The 11,581-nt window shown below is 40.5% G+C and overlaps 1 non-coding gene across 1 annotated transcript; it reads right to left on the reverse strand.

The window, feature by feature from the left end:
* Positions 1 to 1,184: 1,184 nt before the first annotated feature.
* LOC112724957 (small nucleolar RNA R71) lies at positions 1,185 to 1,292 on the reverse strand. The gene has a single exon (XR_003164094.1). It is a non-coding gene; the product is annotated as a small nucleolar RNA R71 (small nucleolar RNA).
* Positions 1,293 to 11,581: the final 10,289 nt, after the last annotated feature.

Raw genomic sequence — 11,581 nt, forward strand, 5'->3', positions numbered from 1 at the left:
TTTTTCAAAATCAAATATTTTTCAAATCATATCTTTTCAATCATATCTTTTCAAAATCAATTTCTTTCCATTTTTTTATTTTTTTTTTACTATTTTCGAAAATCCTTGCTACAATTAATGATTTAATTCAAAATTTTCAAGTTGTTACTTGCCTATTAAGAAAGGATCATTTTTAAATTCTAGAATCATGTCTTTTAATTTCTTGTTAGTCAAGTAATCAACTTTAAATTTAAAAAAAAATTATTTTTTTTAAACTGATTTTCAATCATATCTTCTCAATCACATCTTTTTCAAAATAATTTTCAATCATATCTTTTTGATTTCTAATTTCAAAAGCTTTTTCAAAATCACTTAACTACTTTCTCAATTTTAATTTTCAAAAATCATCAATCAACTTTTTTTTTAAATTTCTTTTAATTATTCAAAATCTTTTTAAATTTAATTTTGAAAATTCTTCCCCTCTTCTCACATCCTTGTATTTAAGGACTAACACTCCTCCACTATCAGCAATTCGGACTCTCTCTCTATAAGTTAGAATTCTCATCTCTACCTTCTCCTTCTATTCTTCTTTTCCTCTGACATCTCAAGGATTCTCTATACTGTGACATAGAGGATTCCATACTTTCTTCTCCTCTCTTTCATATGAGCAGGAGCAAAGACAAAGGCATTCTTGTTGAAGCTGATCCTGAACCTGAAAGGACCTTGAAGAGAAAGCTAAGAGAAGCTAAAGCACAACTCTCTGGAGAGGACCTAACAGAAATTTTCAAACAAGAAGAAGCCATGGCAGCCAAAAACAACAACAATGCCAACAATACAAGGAAGGTGCTTGGTGACTTTACTGCACCTACTCCTGACATCTATGGGAGAAGCATCTCTATCCATGCCATTGGAGCAAACAATTTTGAGCCTAAACCTCAATTAGTTTCTCTGATGAACAGAATTGCAAGTTTCATGGACTTCCATTGGAAGATCCTCATCAGTTCTTAGCTGAATTCTTGCAAATCTGTGACACTGTCAAGATCAATGGGGTTGACCCTGAGGTCTACAGACTTATGCTCTTCCCTTTTGCTGTAAGAGACAGAGCTAGGATATGGTTGGATTCACAACCTAAGGAAAGCTTGAACTCTTGGGAAAAGCTGGTCAGTGCTTTTCTGGCCAAATTCTTTCCACCTCAAAAATTGAGTAAGCTTAGAGTGGAAGTCCAGATCTTCAGACAGAAGGAAGGTGAATCCCTCTATGAAGCTTGGGAAAGATACAAGCAATTGATCAGAAGGTGTCCTTCTGACATGCTTTCAGAATGGAGCATCATAGGTATCTTCTATGATGGTCTGTCTAAACTGTCCAAGATGTCATTGGACAGCTCCGCTGGAGGATCTCTTCATCTGAAGAAGATGTCTGTAGAAGCTCAGGAACTCATTAAAATGGTTGCAAATAACCAATTTATGTACACTTCTGAAAGGAATCTTGTGAATAATGGGACAAATCAGAAGAAAGGAGTTCTTGAGATTGATACTCTGAATGCCATATTGGCTCAGAACAAAATATTAACTCAACAAGTCAATATGATTTTTCAGAGTCTGTCTGGATTGCAAGCAGCAACAGGCAGTACCAAAGAAGCTTCATCTGAAGAAGAAGCTTATGATCCTGAGAACCCAGCAATGGAAGAGGTGAATTACATGGGAGAACCCTATGGAAACACCTATAATCCTTCATGGAGAAATCATCCAAATCTCTCATGGAAGGACCAATAGAGGCCTCAACAAGGCTTCAATAACAGCAATGGTGAAAGAAATAAGTTTAGCAATAGCAAGCCTTTTCCATCATTTTCTCAGCAACAGACAGAGAATTCTAAGCAGAGCCACTCTGACTTAGCAACCATAGTCTCTGATCTAATTAAAACCACTCAAAGTTTTATGACTGAAACAAGGTCTTCCATTAGAAATTTGGAGGCACAAGTGGGTCAGCTGAGTAAGAAAATTACTGAACTCCCTCCTAGTACTCTCCCAAGCAATACAGAAGAGAACCCAAAGAGAGAATGCAAGGCCATAAACACATCCCACATGGCCGAATGCATAAAGGAGGGAAAGGCAGTGATTTCCACTGAGAAAGACCTCAATGAACGTCCAATGGCCTCTAAGGAGTTCCCTAATGAGGAACCATGGGAATCCGAGGCTCACACAGAGACCATAGAGATTCCATTAAACTTACTTCTGCCATTCATGAGCTCTGATGAGTATTCTTCCTCCGAAGAGGATGAAGATGTTACTGAAGAGCAAGTTGTTAAGTACCTTGGAGCAATCATGAAGCTAAATGCCAAGTTATTTGGTAATGTGACTTGGGAGGATGAACCCCCCCTTCCTCACCAAAGAACTGGATGACTTGACTAGGCAGAGATTACATCAGAAGAGACAGGATCCTAGAAAATTCTTAATACCTTGTATCATAGGCACCATGACCTTTGAGAAGGCTCTGTGTGTGACCTGGGGTCAAGTATAAACCTCATACCTCTCTCTATAATGGAGAAGCTATGGATCCTTAAGGTACAAGCTGCAAGAATCTCATTGGAGATGTCAGACAATTCAAGGAAACAGGCTTATCGACTTGTAGAGGATGTCTTGGTAAAAGTTGAAGGCCAATACATCCCTGCTGATTTCATAATCCTAGACACTGGGAAGTGTATGGATGAATCCATCATCCTTGGCAGACCCTTCCTAGCCACAGCAAAAGCTGTGATTGATGTTGAAAAAGGAGAATTGGTCCTTCAAGTGAATGAGGACTCCCTTGTGTTTCAAGCTCAAGGATATCCTTCTGTAACCATGGAGAGGAAGCATGAAAAGCTTCTCTCAATACAGAGTCAAACAAAACCCCCACATTTAAACTCTAAGTTTGGTGTTGGGAGGCTACAACCAAACTCTAAGTTTGGTGTTGAGAGGCCACAACCAAACTCTAAGTTTGGTGTTGAGAGGCTCCAACCCTGCTCTCATTATCTGTGAGGCTCCATGAGAGCTCACTGTCAAGCTATTGACATTAAAGAAGTGCTTGTTGGGAGGCAACCCAATATTATTTAATTATATCTATTTATTTTCTATTATTATTTTATATTTTCTATAGGTTGATGATCATGTGAAGTCACAAAAACAACTGAAAAAGCAAAAATAGAATGAAAAACAGTATTAAAAATAGCACACCCTGGGGGAGAAGCTTACTGGCGTTTAAACGCCAGTAAGGGTAGCAGAATGGGCGTTAAACGCCCAATCTGGCACCATTCTGGGTGTTTAACGCCAGAAAGGGGAACAGAACTGGCGTTTAACGCCAGGATTGGCACAGGAAGGGGCGTTTACACGCCAACATGGTGCAGGGATGAGAAATCATTGACACCTCAGGATCTGTGGACCCCACAGGATCCCCACCTACCTCATCTCTCTCCTTCACACATTCCCATAACACCCTTCCCCAAATACCCTTCACCAATCACCTCAATACCTCTTCCCCAAAAACCCCTCACCTATCAAATCCTACCCTCTTCTCCATAATCTCTTCACCAATCCACATCCATCCACCATAAAACCCCACCTACCTCACCTTTCAAATTCAAACCACTTTCTCTCCCAAAATCCCCATACATGGCCGAACCCTACCCCTCTCTCCACTCCTATATAAACCCATCTTCATTCCCTTATTTTCACACATCATACACACTACTTACCCCCTTGGCCGAATCACTAAACCCCCCCTCCATCTCCTCTATTTCTTCTTCTTCTACTCTTTTCTTTCTTCTTTTGCTCAAGGACGAGCAAACCTTCTAAGTTTGGTGTGGTAAAAGCTAAAGCTTTTTGTCTTTCCATAACCAGTTATGGCACCTAAGGCCGGAGAAACTTCTAGAAAGAGAAAAGAGAAGGCAAAAGCTTCCGCCTCCAAGTCATGGGAGATGGAGAGATTCATCTCAAGGATGCATCAAGACCACTTCTATGAAGTTGTGGCCAAGAAGAAGGTGATCCCCGAGGTCCCTTTCAAGCTCAAAAACGGCAAATATCCGGATATCCGATATGAGATTCAAAGAAGAGGTTGGGAAATTCTCACCAACCCCATTCAACAAGTCGGAATTTTAATGGTTCAAGAGTTTTATGCCAATGCATGGATCACCAAGAACCATGATCAAAGTGTGAACCCGGATCCAAAGAATTGGCTTACAATGGTCCGGGGGAATGCTTAGATTTTAGTCCGAAAAATATATGGTTGTCATTCAACTTGCCCCTGATGCAAGGAGATGCATGCCCCTACACTAGAAGGGTCAACTTTGATCAAAGGTTAGACCAAGTCCTCATAGACATTTGTGAAGAGGGCGCTCAATGGAAGAGAGATTCAAGAGGGAAGCCGGTTCAACTAAGAAGGCATGACCTCAAGCCCGTGGCTAGGGGATGGTTGGAGTTCATCCAACGCTCAATCATTTCTACTAGCAACCGGTCTAAAGTTACTATAGACCGGGCTATCATGATCCATAGCATCATGATTGGAGAGGAAGTAGAAGTTCATGAGGTTATATCCCTAGAACTCTACATGGTGGCGGACAAGTCCTCTACTTTGGCAAGGTTAGCTTTCCCTCATCTCATTTGTCACCTCTGCAATTCAGCTGGAATTGACATAGAGGAAGACATCCTCATTGATGAGGACAAGCCCATCACTAAGTAAAGGATGGAGCAAACAAGAGATTCCACTCATGGACAAGAGCATGAGGAAATTCCTCATCATGAAATCCCTGAGATGCCTCAAGGGATGCATTTTCCTCCACAAAGCTATTGAGAGCAAATCAACACCTCCCTAGGAGAATTAAGTTCCAATATGGGACAACTAAGGGTGGAACACCAAGAGCATTCTATCCTCCTCCATGAAATTAGAGAAGACCAAAGAGTCATGAGGGAGGAGCAACAAAGGCAAGGAAGAGACATTGAGGAGCTCAAGCACTCCATAAGATCTTCAAGAGGAAGAACAAGCCGCCATCATTAAGGTGGACCCATTCTTTAATTTCCTTGTTCTTTATTTTCTGTTTTTCAAAAATTATGCTTTATGTTTTATTTATGTTTGTGTCTTATTACATGATCAATAGTGTCTAAGTGTCTATGCCTTAAAGCTATGAATGTACTATGAATCCATCACCTTTCTTAAAAGAAAAATGTTTTTAATTGCAAAGAACAAGAAGTACATGAATTTCGAATTTTAAAACAGTTTAATTATTTTGATGTGGTGGCAATACTTTTATTTTCTAAATGAATGCTTGAACAGTGCATATTTTTGAATTTGTTGTTCATGAATGTTAAAAGTGTTGGCTCTTGAAAGAATGATGAAAAAGGAGAAATGTTAGTTGATGATCTGAAAAATCATAAAATTGATTCTTGAAGCAAGAAAAAGCAGTGAAAAGCTTACGAAAAAGAATGGCAAAAAAAAGAAAAAAAAGAAAGAAAAAGAAAAAAGCAAGCAGAAAAAGCCAATAACCCTTTAAACCAAAAGGCAAGGGTAAAATAAAATGGATCCAAGGCTTTGAGCATTAATGGATAGGAGGGCCCACAGGAATAAAATCCTGGCCTAAGCGGCTAAACCAAGCTGTCCCTAACCATGTGCTTGTGGCGTGAAGGTGTCAAGTGAAAAGCTTGAGACTGAGCGGTTAAAGTCGTGATCCAAAACAATAAGAGTGTGCTAAAGAGCTTTGGACACCTCTAATTGGGGACTCTAGCAAAGCTGAGTCACAATCTGAAACGGTTCACCCAATTATGTGTCTGTGGCATTCATGTATCCGGTGGTAATACTGGAAAACAAAATTCTTAGGGTCATGGCCAAGACTCATAAAGTAACTGTGTTCAAGAATCAACATACTGAACTAGGAGAATCAATAACACTATCTGAATTCTGAGTTCCTATAGATGCCAATCATTCTGAACTTCAAAGGATAGAGTGAGATGCCAAAACTGTTCAGAAGCAAAAAGCTAATAACCCCGCTCATCTAATTAAGACTGATCTTCATAGATGTTTTTGGAATTCATTGTATATTCTCTTCTTTTTATCCTATTTGATTTTCAATTGCTTGGGGACAAGCAACAATTTAAGTTTGGTGTTGTGATGAGCGGATAATTTATACGCTTTTTGGCATTATTTTTAGTATGTTTTTAGTATGTTCTAGTTAGTTTTTATTATATTTTTATTAGTTTTTAAATAAAAATCACATTTCTGGACTTTACTATGAGTTTGTGTATTTTTCTATGATTTCAGGTATTTTCTGGCTGAAATTGAGGGACCTGAGCAAAAATCTGATTCAGAGGCTGAAAAAGGACTGCAGATGCTATTGGATTCTGACCTCCCTGCACTCGAAGTCGATTTTCTGGAGCTACAGAAGCTCAATTGGCACGCTGTCAATTGCATTAGAAAGTAGACATCCTGGGCTTTCCAGCAATATATAATAGTCCATACTTTGCTCGAGATTTAATGGCCCAAACCGGCATTCTAAGTCAGGATAAAAATTCTGGCGTCAAAACGCCAGAACTGGCATAAAAGCTGGAGTTAAACGCCCAAACTGGCACAAAAGCTGGCGTTTAACTCCAAGAAAAATCTCTACACGTAAAAGCTTCAATGCTCAGCCCAAGCACACACCAAGTGGGCTCGGAAGAAGATCTCTGCATTAATTACCTATTTCTGTAACCTTAGGCTACTAGTTTTCTATAAATAGGACCTTTTGCTATTGTATTTTCATACTTTTCTGATACTTTTCAGATACTAACATATACTTTTGATCTTGGAATACTTTTCATCTTTGGGAGGCTGGCCATTCGGCATGCCTAGACCCTTTTGTTCTTATGTATTTTCAACGGTGGAGTTTCTACACCCCCAAAGATTAAGGTGTAGAGCTCTGTTGTTTATCATGAATCAATGCAAAGTACTATTGTTTTTCTATTCAATTCATGCCTATTTCTTCTCTAAGATATAATCTCGTACTTAATTCAGTTAAGTCAGAATGAAGGGGTGACCCGTGACAATCACCTAACTTCGTTACTCGCTTAGCCAAGGTCGCGTGCCTGACAACCACAAAGCGATCTACATGATGTTCAACGTAGTCATTGGACGACAGCTAGAGTATATTCTCTTGGGTTTCTAATCTAAGATTAGAACCTTCGTGGTATAGGCTAGAATCATTGGCGGCCATTCCTGAGATCCGGAAAGTCTAAACCTTGTCTGTGGTATTCCGAGTAGGATCTGGGAAGAGATGACTGTGACGAGCTTCAAACTCGCGAGTGTTGGGCGTAGTGACAGACGCAAAAGGATCAATGGATCCTATTCCAACATGATCGAGAATCGACAGATGATTAGCCGTGCGATGATAGCGCATTTGGACCATTTTCACTGAGAGGACGGGAAATAGCCATTGACAACGGTGATGCCCAACATAAAGCTTGCCATGGAAAGGAGTATGACTGATTGGATGAAGGCAATAAGAAAGCAGAAGTTCAGGAGGAACAAAGCATCTTCATACGCTTATATGAAATTCTCACCAATGAATTACATAAGTATCTCTATCTTATTTTATATTTTATTCATCTTTTAATTATCAATTCTCCATAACCATTTGAATCCGCCTGACTGAGATTTACAAGATGACCATAGCTTGCTTCAAGCCGACAATCTCCGTGGGATCGACCCTTACTCACGTAAGGTTTATTACTTGGACGACCCAGTGCACTTGCTGGTTAGTTGTGCGGAGTTGTGACAAAGAGATGATATTACAATTGTGCGTACCAAGTTTTTGGTGCCATTGATGATCACAATTTTGTGCACCATGGACCAAGAAAGCTCAGCGGATATCTTGTTCAAACCCGCCTTTGATAAACTCGGCCTGCAGGAGAAAGAACTTAGTGCATATCCGAACAGCTTGTTTGGACTAGGAGACACTCCAATCCAACCGCTTGGATACATCTCACTACACACAACCTTCGGAAAAGGAACCTGATCAAGGACACTTAACATAGACTACATTGTAGTCGACGTAAGCTCAGCCTACATCGCCCTGATAGGTCGGGCAACACTGAATCAGCTCGCAGCAGTAGTTTCAACTCCGCATCTATGCATGAAATTCCCAACTCCAAAAGGGATTGCTACGATAAAAGGAGATCAGAAAATAGTGCGATGCTATTACAATGAAAGTCTGAACCTCAGAGGCAAAGGGGAAGAAATCCATACCATCGAACTCGGGGGAGTTCGAGGTCGGGAAGACCTTCGCCCACAACCTGAGGGCGAAATCGAAGAAGTCCAGATCGGAGAAACCCCGGACAAAACAATAAATATTGGGGGAACCCTAAACAAAGAGGTAAAGAAGCCCTTGATACAATTCCTAAGGGATAATGTCGACCTATTCGCATGGAGGGCTGCAGACATGTCAGGCATTGATGAGCGGATAATTTATACCCATTTTGGCATTATTTTTACATAGTTTTTAGTATGTTTTAGTTACTTTTTTATTATATTTTTATTAGTTTTTATTCAAAAATCACATTTTTGGACTTTACTATGAGTTTGTGTGTTTTTCTATGATTTCAGGTATTTTCTGGCTGAAATTGAGGGACCTAACCAAAGATCTGATTCAGAGGCTGAAAAAGGACTACAGATGTTGTTGGATTCTAACCCTGCTGCACTGGAAGTGGATTTTCTGGAGCTTCAAAAACCCAATTGGTGCGCTTTTAATTGCGTTGGAAAGTAGACATCCTGGGCTTTTCAGTAATATATAATAATCCATACTTTTTCTGAGGTTTGATGGCCCAAACTGGTGCTCAAATCCAGCCTAAAACTTTCTGGTGTAAAATGCCCAAATTGGCACCAGAATTGGAGTTAAATGCCCAAACTGGCACCAAAGCTGGCGTTTAACTCCAAGAACAGCCTATGCATGAAAAAGCTTCAATGTTCAACCCAAGCACACACCAAGTGGGCCCCGGAAGTGGATATCTGTACTATCTGCACTTAGTTACTCATTTTCTGTAACCCTAGGTTACTAGTTTAGTATAAAACTACTTTTAGAGATTTATTTTACAGCTTTTTATCTTTTGATCACTTTTGATCTTTTGATCGAGTTTTATGTTACATTGAGAGGCTGGCCATTCGGCCATGCCTAGACCTCTTTCACTTATTTATTTTCTACGGTGGAGTTTCCATACCCCATAGATTAAGGTGTGGAGCTCTGCTGTTCTTCATGAATTAATGTAAGTACTATTGTTTTTCTATTCAATTCACGCCTACTTTTTCTCCAAGATATACTCTCGTACTTAATTCAGTTAAGTCAGAATGAAGGGGTGACCCGTGACAATCACCCAATCTTCGTTACTCGCTTAGCCAAGATCCGCGTGCCTGACAACCACAAAGCAGTCTATATGATGTTCAACGTAGTCATTGGATGACAGCTGGAGTATATTCTCTTGGATATCTAATACAGGGACTGAGTCCGTGAGGTTAGTATCTTCGTGGTATAGGCTAAAAGAATTGGCAGTATTCCTGGGATCCGGAAAGTCTAAACCTTGTCTGTGGTATTCCGAGTAGGATCTGGGAAGGGATGACTGTGACGAGCTTCAAACCTGTGAATGTTGGGCACAGTGACAATGTGTAAAAGGATCAATGGATCCTATTCCGACGCTAGTGGGAACTGACAGATGATTAGCCATGCAGTAGCTGTACCTGGTATTTTTCATCCGAGACGAGAAATCCGACAGTTGATTAGTCGTGCAGAAACTGTAGAGGACCATTTTCACTGAGAGGATCCTACCGCTTGCCATGGAAGGAAGTAACGCACGATTGGAAGAAGGTAGTAGGAAAGCAGAGGTTCAGAAGCAACAAAGCATCTCCAAATACTTATCTGAAATTCCCACCAATGAATTACATAAGTAACTTTATTTTATTTTATGTTTTATTTATCTTTTAATTATCAAAACCTCATAACCATTTGAATCCGTTTGACTGAGAATTACAAGGATGACCATAGCTTGCTTCAAGCCGACAATCTCTGTGGGATCGACCCTTACTCATGTAAGGTTTATTACTTGGACGACTCAGTGCACTTGCTGGTTAGTTGTGCGGAGATGTGAAAAGTGTGAATCACGATTTCCCACACCAGGCATAGACCCCAAACTAATGTGCCACAAACTGTCAGTATATCCAGGATCTCGACCAGTACAACAGAAGCGTCGAAAACTCGGACCCGAAATATCTCAGGCTGTGGAAAAGCAGGTATAAGCTCTACTGGAGGCAGGATTTATAAGAGAAGTCAAATATCCGCTATGGCTAGCTAATGTTGTCTTAGTGAAAAAATCAAATGGAAAGTGGTAGATGTGCACCGACTACACTGATCTCAACAAAGCTTGTCCAAAAGATCCATATCCACTCCCAAGTATCGACACTCTAGTGGATGCTTCCTCCGGATACAAATACCTCTCGTTCATGGACGCTTATTCAGGATACAATCAAATCCCAATGTATCCATCTGATCAGGAAAAAACATCATTCCTAATTCCTAAAGCAAACTACTGCTATCTCGTCATGCCATTCGGACTCAAAAATGCAGGAGCTACCTACCAGAGATTGATGAACAAAGTCTTCGCAGACCATATCAGAAAACTCATGGAGGTATATGTGGATGACATGTTGGTGAAAACACAAAGCGAGGAGACATTACTGTCCGACCTTGCCCAATTGTTCGATACCATCAGAAAGCATGACATGCGATTTAACCCTGCAAAGTGCACCTTTGCAATAGAAGCTGGCAAATTCCTGGGTTTCGTGCTAACACAACGAGGAATTGAGGCAAATCCGGATAAATGCCAGGCTATACTCGACATGAAAAGTCCAACCTGCGTCAAAGAGGTACAACAACTCAACAGAAGACTGGCAGCCTTGTCCATATTTTTAGCTTGATTAGCCATAAGATTCCTCCCCTTCTATGCCAGTCTAAGGAAGGGAAAGAAGTTTGAATGGACAACGGAGTACGAACAGGCTTTTCAGGATTTCAAAAGATTGCTGGGACGACCACCTATTCTAACTCGACCACGGGAAGGAGAACCATTCGTATTGTACCTTACAGTAGGAAATCAAGCAATAGCCTCAGCACTAGTCAGAGAAGATAAGAGTGGACAACAGCTCATCTACTTCATCAGCAAAGCCCTGCAAGGGGCCGAGCTAAACTATCAAAAGATAGAAAAGTTTGCCTACGCTCTTATACTAACTTCTCGACGACTTCGACCATATTTTCAAGCTCACACGATCAAAGTCCAGACTAACCAGACCATAAAAGGCATTCTACAGAAAACAGATTTAGCCGGAAGAATTCTACAGTGGGCAGTCGAGCTATCTGAGTTTGATCTTCAATATGAAGCTCAGACGGCCATCAAGTCCCAATATTTGGCCGATTTCATTGCTGAGTACACCGACACTCCGAAAACTCCCATAGAATGGAGTCTCTATGTAGACGGCTCTTCAAACAAAATCAGAAATGGTGCAGGTGTGATAATTGAAAGCGATCACAGAACCCAAATCGAACTCTCCCTCAAATTCGGATTCCCTG

The sequence above is a fragment of the Arachis hypogaea genome, chromosome 11 (assembly GCF_003086295.3).
Source record: "Arachis hypogaea cultivar Tifrunner chromosome 11, arahy.Tifrunner.gnm2.J5K5, whole genome shotgun sequence".
Classification (NCBI taxonomy): Eukaryota; Viridiplantae; Streptophyta; class Magnoliopsida; order Fabales; family Fabaceae; genus Arachis; species Arachis hypogaea.